The following is a 13,896-nucleotide window of genomic DNA, read 5'->3' as shown; positions in this document are numbered from 1 at the left end:
TCAAATTCTATCTAGTTGGCACATCTTGTCTTAATCCCTTGTTACTGTCCAATGACATTTGATTGATAGCCTGAAGAAATTTTGTTTTTTTATTTGTAATCCTCTAAAATACTTGACACTATCTCGAATATTTTGGATAGCATCAAGGATCTCTTTCAATCCATCTTGCACTATCAAATTAAGAATATGGACACAATAACGCATATGAAACAACTCATCTTCACAAGGAAGGGCTTTCTTCATGTTTAATTTTGGTTTGAGATTCACAACATACAAATCATTCGCAGAAGCATTATCTAATGTTATAAAGAAAACATTTTTATCAATCCCCCACTCTTCTAGCAAACTATATATCTTTTCAGTCAAAGATGCACCATTATGTGGTGGGGGCATGAATGAAAAGCTTAACACCCTTTTAGATAATACCCAATTTTTATCAATAAAATGTGCAGTGAGGCAAATATACCCATCGGTTGTCAAAGAAGTCCACAAATCAAATGTCAAACTAATCCTCCCAGAACAATCATTTAACAAAGACTTAACATTTTGTTTCTTCAACATATGCATCTTAATCAAATCAGCCTTAGCAGTATTTCTACTAATTAATGGTACATCACTACGCAAGTATCTATGCATTTCTCTTACACCATCATATTCAACATTTCAACATATGAAAAAGGCAAGTCATGCTTAATAATCGTACCAACCAACAATTCTCTATATTTTTCAGGACAAAATTTTGAGGCACTTACTGGCAGAGTTCCTTGATCTCTAGATAGGAGCATTTGTTGAATATCATGATCATTTTTTCTTCCATAAACCTTCATATGCTTCTGTAGATTTCCAGTTCCATGTGAACTGTTAGCTATATATTTATGATCACAAAACTTGTATTTTGCCCATATCCTCGTGTCATTTGGATCTGTAAAAGAAAGTTTATCAAAATGGGTCCAAACTGTTGAGGTTTTCCTACGCTTCTTCTAGACATTTTTTTTAGTCATCGGATTCGTATGAATAGAAGGATCTTCCATTGTATCTATTTCAACCACATCGCCATGGAATACAACCAAATCTTCGTTAATCACCTACACACATAATCGTTAGTAAGTTATAATTTCTACAGCTAATTTCTTATACCTAAATCTGAACATAATTTCTTCTAATCCTACAAAAGAAATTTTGCACTCTTAAAGAATGAAGAAGTATAGCACATAATTAGTTTATGACATCAATATATAATAAGAACAATAAACACATATAGACAGAAGATACGACATAAAAGTTCCATCACTCTGCCAAATCCAGTATAACAAAAAGAGCTAGAAATGAATTACACTTGATGCCAAATATCCTTACAAAAAACCAACAACTTCTTGTAAATGCACATCACAACTTCCTGTAACGGATTGAAAATTCTCATTTCTCAATTCCTTGTAATCTGATTACCAAATTTGCAACTTTCATAATCTGATTACCAAATTTGCAACTTTCATAATCTGATCACCAAATTTGCAACTTTCATCAACAAAGCATCAAATATCAACTAACTAATTATGTGTGAGCTTTTCTTTGAAAAATTAATCACAACTATTCGTATAATCTGGTTTTTGAAAAATATAAAAATAGCATTAGCAAAGACACTGCAAATGAAACAGATGAAGTAATGCATAAAATTTGAATCTTTTTTTATTTTTATTTTTAATTTTACATTTCTATTAAATCACTTCTAAATTAAATTTTAGAATATATTAACATGAAATTTCCCACACATTGGTGAACCAAAAAAAAAAAAAATCACCAATAGCAACAAATGAGAGAAATAGAGATTAACAGATTAGATTTGGAAGGTTATAAATAGGAGATTACCGGTACCGGATGCGACATTGGCTGAAGAGAGAGAGAACGGTAGAGCGACGTTGGTGGCGCAGCAGAGAGGGGGAGAACGGTTGCGATGTCGGCAGCGAGCGGAGAGCAGAGAGAGAGCGTCGAGCGGGAGGAAGAAGAAAGAGCTGTGTTGAAGGAAAAAGAATTTAAATTATTAAAGGGTTTTCTTTTCTCTACCTAATCGGCTAATCCCATTTCCTTTAAAAATAAAAATTAAAAATAAATAAAAACATAACCATGTTTGGCGGGTCACTCACGAGTGACTCGTGACATGACCCGCCAAACCAAAATAAATGGGTCGACCCGTTTATGACCCAAACCCATTTAAGGTAGACCTAAACCCGCTAATTTCGTGTCGTATTGTCGGGTCGTGTCAAAATTGCCAGCCCTAAGTGAAATTAAAGCATCATAGCATAGATAGTCACCAAATGTTAGGGTCAAAAGACCAGTCTCGAAATCACTTAAACATTTCAACTTAATATTAGTAGTCATGAAAATAACATCAAAAGAGTTATGACCTAGCCTTGATATTTTAATCTGAATCATGCTATTTTGGGTTTCCCCATCCGCATGCCACATAGCCTTAAGCTGAACGAGATCCAATTTCTGGAAAATCATACAAATTAAATGCTCCAAAAGAACCATCATCCTCTTTGGCATCGACATCTAGATAGATAGCTATAAAATAACACATATTTTATAAGTGAAAAATATACAAGTGTAACTTAGATGTTAAGATATAAGTCACATACATAAGTGTACAATTACAATTTTTCCTTTAACAAATGATCATGAATTCAATATAAATATATATAGTATATGTTATAGCAAGAGAATTATGTCATAGTTCAATCCCATATGATTTACTCATGATTTTAACCTCTTCTTGGTGGGGTTTGTGCTGTCCCTAGAGACCTATAATGCAATACCGGTGCCTTGCATATTGTATGCTATCGCCCATTATTAGCAGCCCGATCGAGTTTGACCTCGGGAGGTCCACACAATTAATCTTGTAGCCAAAAAAGGTTTAAGAACTATCAAGGGTTGGAATAGGACTGCCAATCTTCATTTGCAAGAAAATAATAATAATAATAATAATAATAATAATAATGATAAGAATAATAATAATGCTAGAAACTACATTTTTATCACATATTATCCCACAATGATAACATGTCAATTTCAACCAACCCTTAGATTAGTATTTATAAAAAAAAAAAAAAAGATTGTTATCATTTTTAAGTAACCGCAACTGCCCTGGTTGTTGCGCCCTGCTAAGTAGAGGTGTACAACCGGGGCGGTTATTAACCGCTAATTGCTAATAACCGCCAATAACCGCTAACCGGAAAACTGAAAATAATCGTAACCGGATAACCGGATATCCCAGTTGCGGTTACCGGTTATAGGGTTTTAGAAAACTGGTTAATAACCGGGTAACCGGTTTATATATATATATATATTAAAAATAAAAAAATGTAAATAAAAAAAAATTAAAACCTAATTCTTTTCTCACGTCAATTTCTCCTTACGATGATGTAGTTGACTTGGGATCCTCGATTTTTTGAGTGTTAATGGTAGGTTCGTTATATCAGTCATTAATTCTAGCTACTTAAATGCACCAATTTTTGTTGGAGTCTAGGCTTTGCTTGCAACTCTTTCTAGCTTCCACTATAATTACACTAAAAACTTGCATACTTGGGCAAGAAAGTGACTAAATCAATCAATGTCCTTTTTTGGTTCTACAGAGATTGAATGAAAAGGCATTCTTGGTCTGTTTTCAGTCACCAAAAACGATACCCATTAATTGTACTGCTTGAACAATTTACATGCAGTTCCCTTGGGCGACTTTTGAAGTAGTGAACTACTATGTTTCTAATTGATTTCATAATTTGTTTTTGTAGGGGGTGCTGATTTAGCTTCATGGTGTGCCGTAGATCCGTTGACATCAATATCCACTTTTGAATTTATAAAAATTTTATGTTTTTTAACATTTAGACTGATTTTTTGTTTTTTATGTTTTTGATTTGTAATGTTTTGTAATTCCTAAAAGCAGAAACTGGTTTTAGATTGATTTTGGGTTTATAATGTTGTTTGTTTATTTGATTTTTTTTGGACTTGATTGTCAGTTCATTGAGATGAATGAATGGTGAATGAAATTATGCACGTCCAGTAGTATTTGTTATTTAGCATTGAATATTGGATTAAAAAAAAAAATCAACAATGTATGAAAACTGGTTATTCGATTAATAACCGATTTTAAATAACCGAATAATCGGCGGTTAGTTTAAATAGAAATCATCGGGTACCCTGATTGTAATTACAATTATGAAGAAATATAAGTATACTAAAAGATCAAATGCAATGGACACCACCCTGATGGCTGAATGTTAATTATTGCTGGAGAAATACCATCATGAGTAAAATACCCAAACTGATAAAAAAAAAAAAAAAAGACAAATGGGAAGAGAATTTCAGAGAGTACAAGCCCAACAAGCAGACTTTCAACTGTTAACTTGAGATGCCCTTGGGCTCATGCCAAGTCTTCTAGCAAGTCACTTAATTAATGGGTAATCCAATATCCATGCCCATTGACCCATCTACGCTTTCCTGAACCTTGTCTTGGTATTAAACAAAACGACATATATTACAATTATATTTTTAAACAGTAAAGCCACGTCTTTTTGTTATATTATTATTTTTAATTTTATATATATAACAAAAACAAAAAACAAAAGAAAAAACAATGGAGGTGATGCCCCTTTGGTTGGCCTGGTCGGATGGTCAAATTACCCTCAAATTTACTCAGAGGGAGTCGCCGAACCACCCCATAACCATTAAAAGTAGTTCGGCCACCCAAGGGTAGTAAGAGGGGGTGGATTGCAGTAAGAGGGGGTGGCTTGCATTTTTTTTCTTTAATATATATATATATATATTTATTTATTATTGTAAGTAACACATATCACAATATGATTAGTACTAATGTGACACGTGGATGATAAATGAAGTTAAATACAAAAACTTGTTATTAACTTCTTCTTCTTCTTTTTTTTTTTTTTTTTTTTTTTTTTTTTTTTTTTCTTTTTTCTTATCATCGAAAATAAGGCACTTTCTAGATCTCATGTAACTATTTACAAGTCAATAAAACAGTAATAAATTATTTGGCATTTTTCTGTAAAAAACAGAGCACCTAGAAAACTGCAACATGCTAATTAACAAGAAGCGACAGATGTCAATCTATGAAGATACAACGTTTAAAAGTTAATCCTAAATACACAATAAATAAATAATTAAGAAAGTAGTGTGTAAGTTCTCAAAGGATTAAAAGCACATTTAACACTTATTGACACGACTTATGAAGCTGGCACGAAATTAACACAAAATTAAAGAGTTAGAGTTAGGGTTAAAGAATCTAACCCATTTAATTAAATAAGTAGGGTTAGCGTTGACCTATATAGTCTTATATGTATGTTTCGACACGACTTAAACTTGACACGCAACTTAATAACATTAAATTTTTTTCATGACCCGTAAATCAAACATGAATTCAATACAAAATTAAAAAGTTAAAGTCGAGAGATTTGATCTATTTAATTAAATAAGTTAAATAATAATTGTTCCAAATTTGATACTGGATCACAAATGGCAGCTCCTACACATAAGTATGTCACTGACTGACCCACTGCTCCAGTCGATACCATCTCAGCCTTCTCAGTCGACAGTTGCTGCACCCACTCTGCCAAGAAATTGTTCACAAGGAAATACTAGTATGACTAATATGGAAAGAAGCGTTTGTGCTTAAAGGAAAGATAATTCAGGAGATTCTGGGTTAATTTCTGTAATTGAGAAAGATAACTGAGGCACAACAAAGAAAAAGCAGGGCATCTGGGCATGTGTTAATGGGGCAGAGTTGCAGAGTGGGAAACAACCCTCACCTCAGAATGCACTTCCCTGACACCTCCTGCCAACTTTAAAGGAAGAAAAGTTCTTTCAATTGCTATCAAACAAATCCAAACCTACCTTTACCCAACAGTCTCTCACTTGCAACTGTTCTGACATCCTCAGTGAACTCCGGCCAAAAAGCACTTCCGGCAAATGTCCCTTTCCTTTTCTCTCAAGGGTAAAATTTCATGAGGTAAATAATTAAGATCATTATAACTTGATGAAACAAATTTCTCTTTTATTCATGTTAACAAAGCTGTCTTGTCAATGCTCCAAAGCAATTACCATGTGCCATCTGACAGATACCATTTGTCCTCAAGTTAAGATAGAGAGTACACAAACATATAGAATGCAAACTAATTATATATATATTAACAACAATTATGTTTCTGATTTAGATTGTTGTATTTTGCAAAGAATATTAGTATATAGAAAATAGTAAACTAGCTAGAGAGAAAGAGAGAGAGATAGCAGAAGAATCGAATAAGATTTTTAGACAGTCACCTCCAACGTACAACTTCTTGTTTGTTCATCAACCCATTTAATTTTGAAATTAACAAAAATATAACTGTTATTTAATTTTGACCATTCATTTGTGCTTATTACTAACGGTCATTTAATCTTGAACATTTGATCATTCCTGTTATTAGCGATTATTTAATTATGACAATTGGATCACATTTACTATAGCTAGTAACGATTACTCTCACTTTGATTAAATCATACAATTAAGATTACTAATGCTCAGTTAAATCCTACTTCAAGCATCTTATGATTTAGATTGCTCCTCGCTCTAAAGCTTCGAGTTAAGTGTCAAGTGTGCCATCAAAGTGTCATATTACACCTCCAGCACTGATACTAAATTTCTTTTGAGCGAACAAGGAGGTACCACAAGTACACACTTACAAGGGACAAACAAGCTTACCTCCCAAGTGGACAACATCGATGAGATATAAAATATCACCACAAAAAGGAGTTCAACAAGGGATATAGGACTTAGAAACGCTCACCCCTCTAAGTCTTAAGTTTTAGAGTTGACAAATTCAGTGTCAAAATAAGTTGTGTTGTAAGGCTTAAGTTTAGGGTTGAGTCAGTGGAAATTCAGTGCTGGAATTAAGAGATTGAAGATCATGTCCGAAGGAAATGATTCTAGTTCGAACGAGAAGAGAATGTGCATCAAATTTTACAAAGTTCCATAATACGTCAATTGTAGCCACGGTTGCATTTGGTTCAAATGTAGTTTTAAAGGCACTTCCAATAAGCCTCGATCATAGTCTCCATCGAAGTTTGTTCAAACAAAAGGATCTCATAATGCCTTGCTTGAACTATCGTTTGAAGCCTGTTCAATCGTCTCTCGAGAAAGTTATGAAACCATAGATCTCATTCGAATGAGACTATGACAAACAGTTTTAAACCTAGCTAACTAAGCTTAAAAGCTTTATAAGCCTGTTTGATTTTCTTCCATCTCTATAAGCCTTTATAAGCCATGATTTTCATTTTTAAACACCTTTGACCTCAAAAAGTTTAATTCCTCTTTCTTTCTTCTTCTTCTTCGTTTTTTTTTTAAAATTTTTTTTATCAATCAAACAATAGAAAAACCTTCAACAACTAGAGTTTTGGGTTGTAGCAAACAAGGTTTTTTTGAGAAGGTGATCCTTATAGAAGAAGGCCAGAGGTTCTTGAGGCACTGCAATGGGAGACAAACATGTTGTTTTCTAGGGTAGCAAACTAAGTCAAGGTTTATAAAATGTTTTGTAAGTTGACTAGTTCTAACATAAATATTCTATAACTGATGCTTTTGGGGTTGGCGGGCCCCCCAAAGTGTTTTAACTTTTGAAGAGTTCTTCAGAATGTTTTAACTTCATTCCCAAAATCTATGGGTTGATTACTTTTATGTTTGCTTTGATTTTGTGATTGATATCAATGGTGTTTGGCTTTAAAGTTGATAATTTTTTAATCTAATCATTTACAACTTGGAGTCTAAAACTGTATTTTTCAATTGGTATCAGAGCGTTAATTTACTTATTTGGATTAATTTTCTGAGTGTGATCCTTGACCACAATTGTCATGGCTCTTGCTCAATCTCAATATTTATTTGTCCCCCTTATTTTTTATGGCAACAACTATGCCTACTGAAAGGTAGGCATGAGATTATTCCTCAACTCCTTGGATGAATGTATTTGGCTGTCTGTTGAAAAGGATTAGACAAAACCCACTACTAATATTGACACGAGGTCTAAGAATGAATTGAATGCCTGAAATTGGAATAGTAATGGGTTACATGTTATCTTTATAGTTATTTCACAAGAAGAGTTCAAGAGAATATCTATGTGTCAAACTACTAAGGATGCCTGAGACATTCTAGAGATAACTCATGAAGGTACTAGAATTGTTAAAAATTCAAAACTTCAAATGTTGAACTCTAGGTTTGAGGAGATTATAATGAAAAACGATTGAACTTTTGATGAGCTATTTGCTAAATTGAATGATATTGTGAACTCCAGTTTCAACCTCAGCGAAAAAATTCATGAAAATAGGATTGTTATGAACGTTATGAGGTCTTTACCCGGAAGGTTTAGATCTAAGGTCACTGCTATTGAAGAAAGCAAAGACCTTGACATCATGAAAATTTAGGAACTTGTAAGATCGTTCAAACTTAGGAAAAGTATAGCCAAATAAGATGTTAGGGAGAGAAATATCTAGAGAGTCAAACAAGAGTAAGTTAATGTACATAGTAGGACATCACTTCTAGCCCGAAAGCCTAAGCTAATGGGATTGGGTCTACTTAGGTATATTAGAAATTAACTTTCTTTATACTCTATCAATGTCGGATACAAACCTCACAAGTACACTTACATCAAATCTCCCCATCACTTTTGAGTCTTTTCGACATTGACCAAACTCCCCCTCGTATGTTAGTTCTTTTACATAAGAGCATCATGCGTACTCCAAGACTGGAGCCAAATTCTTTTACTAGAGTCAAACCAAGACACTCATATTAGCAACAATGGAAGACTAACATGGCTGTGATTCCAATTATTAGGGAGATAAATATCTAAATAGTCAAACAATAATAAGTTCATATACATATTAGGACACCACTTCTAGTCCAAAAGGCTAAGTTAATAGGCTTGGGTCCACTTAGGTATATTTACTACTCACTTTCTTTATACTTTACCAATGTAAGATACAAACCTCACAAATGTATTAACAACACAACAAATTCATTCGGTTGCATTCTTCCTTCAAACTCAGGAATATCAACTTTCACATCTAATTTATTGTTGGAACCCATAGTCTCGTCGAGCATAATGACAAGGAAAAACCCCTTAAGTAGTTGTTTGACTTCGAGCATGATAAAAAGGATTAGTCTTTACACTGTCATCAAGAGAAGATTTATCCTCCGAACCATGATGAGAACCATCACGTTCAAAAGGTTAATAGAGTTCAAGACACTACTGTATTTTGTGTACTTATTTTCTTAATTCAGCTACTTCGACATCACAAAGGTTTCTTTTATGAGATGAAGCTGATTCAACATTTGGCCCACGATGACGATGATTCACCATGACAACCAAAGCTATGAATAAATTGATATGGGATTTTTTTTTTTTTTTTTTGAGTGAATAAGGAGGTAATACAAGCACACACTCAGAAGGGATAAATAAGCTCACCATCCCAATGAAGAATACCATTGGGATATAGAATATCATCACCCAAAGGAGTCCAACAAGGGACATAAAACTTAGAAATGCTCACCACTCTAAGGAACCCACCAAAAAGATACAAAATAAGAAACTCACAACTTCTTGAAATCCACCGAAGGATAAAAGTTAACAGTTAGAACTATTTCTTCTCAAAAGCCAATAGCTGATTCTAATTTATACTTTTCCATTCATGACATGCGCTTTAAATAGACTAACCTGTAACAACCCTCCAAGCATAGGTAATTAAAGTAAGTTTACATTTTCCAATACAAAAACATTTAATACAAATCAAGGACTCTTGAATAGATACATGCATTAATACTTAGAAACTATAAAAGGCCCTTAAGGGAGGGGGAGGAGAATAACATGATGACAAATAATCAAAACCCTCAGCTAGAAAGTGAGAGAAAATAATCCATGACGGCGAGAAACGGTGAGAAATTGAGAGAAAACTCACAATGGGAAACGATGAAAGAAGGGCAACGCCGTTGTGGAAAGGCTGTGACGATGAGATATGAGAGTAATCCAATTTTTTTTTTTTGTCCGACGAGTGAGGAGTGACAGTGGACTAAGGGGTGAAGTCATCGCCATGTTAGGGTTAGGTATAAAAGAAATTAAGAAAAACTATATACTTACCCCCTTCGAACTAACACCTGATTTGCAATTAATCACAACACCAACCATTAAAAAGTGAAGACCCCCAAAATATACAATACTTTCAAGTTCATCCTCTATTAGTGTTTTCTGTTAACTTGGATAGAAAATGCTGTGACAATGAGAGATGAGAGAAATCCAATGTTTTCTTGTTGTCTGGTGAGTGAGGAGTGACTATGGACTAAGGGATGAGGTCTCTATAATGTTAGGGTTAGGTAGCTACACAAAATCAGAAAAAACTACACTTACTCCTTTTAACTAATACCCAATTTGTAATCACCATACCAAACTTTAAAAAGTGATAATCGACCCCCAAATTATTCAATACTTTTAGTTTTGTCCTCTGTTAGCATTTTCTATTAACTTGGACAAAAAAACACTCTGATGATGAGATATGAGAGAATCCAAGTTTTTTTTTTGTCTGACAAGTGAGGCTGGAGTGACTATGGACTAAGTGGTGAAGTCTCTGGAATGTTAGGGTTAGGTAGACAAAATTAGAAAAAACTAAACTTACTCTAACTAACACCCAATTTGCAATCATCATACCAAACTTTAAAAGTGATAATCGACCCCCAAACTATTCAATACTTTCAGTTTTCTCCTCTATTAGCGTTTTTTGTTAACTTGGACGGAAATGCGTTACATGATCCACGCGTGACCAAAATTGTTTATTGTACTTGTACATTAGATAAAAAGTTCAAAAGAAAAAGAAAAAGAAAAAGAAAAAACAGAAAAAAAAAAAGAAAAAAAAAGAAAAAAAAAAGAAAAAAAAAAAAAAAAGAGACCCACGATGGAGGCTTTTTCTTTAATTCTTTTAATATAAGGGACACAATTATATTTTCATACATCTGATAAGACTATAATAGAAAATCTTAGTCATTAGTGGGTCACGTTACACATTTTGTCTAAATTAAAAAAAAAAAAAAATGCCAATGGAGGGAATAAACTGAAAGTGTTCAGTAATTTAAGAAGGTTGATTGTCACTTTTTAAAATTTAATGGAATAATTAACTGCGAATCGAATATCAATTCAAGAAGTAAACATAATTTAAAATATATATATATACAAGGAAAAAGTAGATATACCCATCAAACTATAACGTCATTATCAATGTTTCTCTTCAAACTATTGATTAAGTTAATGTCCCCTCCAAATTATAAAAAAAAAAAAAAAATGTTAATATCTTCCAAGGTTAGCAAAAATACAAAAATGACTTTAGTTTTCTTTAATAAAATAAAATACCCTTATAAATTTGGGAAAAAAAAAAGAAAAAGGAAAAACTAAAAGTAAAAATCAAAAATAAAATTAGAAGCAAATCGAATAGATTATTATGTCTTCCTCTTCTTCATCATTGCTTATTTTCGTTTGTCATGAAACCACGCTTTAACACCACCTCCAGTTCATAGTTCAAAGCAGGCCTGAATGGAGGGTTCCGACAAACATTCAAAGATAGCAATGGTCGTGTTGTTTTCTCAGCAGTTGTTCATTTTCGTGGCACCAAGGACGTCGTTTCCAAAGCGAGCAACAAAGTCGAAGACCAACCCAAAAATGGCTTCGGTTTGGACAAAAATATACCACCAAAGGATTCCAAGCTCTTTTTGATGAGGACACGAACGTAGACAGACTAATGGATGGTCATGTCTAGGGTTGGCAATTTTTTACACGATCCGCGAATTCGACATGAACACGACATGAAGTTATAGGATTAAGGTTTAGGGTAAACGAGTTGGCGAATTGACCTATTTAGCAACACGTTTATAAATAGGTTGACAGGTCAACCCGTTTGGTTTTCGGGTCAGACGTTAACCAGTTTATTTATTAAAAAAAAAAAAAAAAACTGAAGTTACTAGTTAGTAAGTTAGAAAACCCTAGATTCATTTCACTCCACTACTCAGTCTACTCCAACCATCGTCTCCATCTCCAACCAAGCGCCGTTTCCAGTTTCTCTTCTCAATTTCAAACTTTCCCATTCACAAATTTAGTGATTCATTCTAGCACCTCCGTCGCTGACTCGCCCGTCGTCTCCACACCGTCCGTCCGTCTGTCAACTCCATAGTCTACATAGTCCTTCCATCCGTCTCCATTCGTCAGAGACTCAGAGTTGTCATTCTCTCAGTATATCCATGATCCCTCAGCTATTCTCTCTCTTTTGTGTATATTTTGCTACAAAGGTAACCTTAAATCTAGATCTAGACTTAAAAATACAATTTTTCTTCTTTTTCTTTCTTTCTTTCTTTTTCTATTTATTTTTTCTCATTTTTTTTTTCTAAACTGTTTTATATGTATCTTAATCAAAAATGTTTTGAATTTTCCTTAGCACCAAAAAACAGTTAGATCGGGTTGGCTCAGGTCGGGCTGATATGACCCGTTAACTTAATTGTGTCGTGTTGGGCAACCCAACGGGTCAACCGTGTCGTGTTCGGGTTTTTGGGTTTCAACCTGATTAACTAATCGTGTCGGGTTCAGATTGGCCTAAACGGGTTGACCCGAACTTGACATGATAACCCGTTTTACCAACCCTAGTCATGTCACTCACTCTCAATAGTATTACACAGTATCAAAATGGATACTATTCATTTTAAATGAAAAGGTCATGATTTAAAGTTGGTGCATTTAACGGTGTATATAAAATCAATATTGGCATGTCTTTTAAAAATTTAAATAATGTGAAATCATGTACACTATTAGATGCATCAACTTTAAATTTTGACTATAAAATATATAGTATCCATTTAATTTGAAATGGAGAGGATCTTATTCCATCACTTTTAGATATCCGCGTAATTTTTTTTACTATTCGCATTTGTGCGGTTATTGCAGTTATTAAGAGCGATTATTATCTGCTATCCGCAAATAGGTAATGAGCATATTTTAAATGCTTTTAAAAATATTTTTGACAGATTTTAGTCTTTTGGGCTTATTTTGAAAATATAATGCAACATCGACAATATGTAGAACCGAGAAAAAAGGGGATGGTGGATATGACCTCAAAATATTCATAGTAATCAATACTCACAAGAAAAACCCTTATTATTATTATTATTATTATTATTATTATTATTATTATTATTATTATTTTATCCATGATTCAATGAGCATAACAATCAAGCCAACAAATATTAGAAAAAAAAATATATATAAATTACAAATCCAACATAAAAAATATATATAATTCATAATATAAAAAACATAAAATGTCTACATATAACACATTCATAAATGAATGTTGATGTCGTTGTGTTGTATTTAATAGATTAACTATAATATATATAAAAATAAGTTAAAAAAATATACATTATATATAAAACAGCTATCTACATCCACACATGTGGATATGGGGTTTTGCCATCAGCATCCATATGTGCGGATAGTGGATAGCAGATAAGTGTGGATAGTGGTTATGGGCGGTTAATATCATCCCGCATGTATACCCCCTATTATCAGTGACACTGTCATTTGGCCAAAAGGGGTGGCCGAGTGCCACCCCAGCTCCATTTGGCTCGACCATCTCCAAAAATGTTTTCAAAAAAAAAAAGTTTTTCAATTTTTTTATAGAATTTTTAGGATATTTTTTATTTTTATGAAGGGTAATTTTTTTATTAGGGAATATTGATAATTTTTCATAATTTGTATGGACATTGACTCAATTAATAATTTAAGAGGACATTGACCATAAATTGTTAATTTGAAGGTTACACACACACACACACAC

The sequence above is a fragment of the Alnus glutinosa genome, chromosome 3 (assembly GCF_958979055.1).
Source record: "Alnus glutinosa chromosome 3, dhAlnGlut1.1, whole genome shotgun sequence".
In the NCBI taxonomy this organism is placed as follows: Eukaryota; Viridiplantae; Streptophyta; class Magnoliopsida; order Fagales; family Betulaceae; genus Alnus; species Alnus glutinosa.
Note: the sequence above shows the minus strand (reverse complement) of the source record.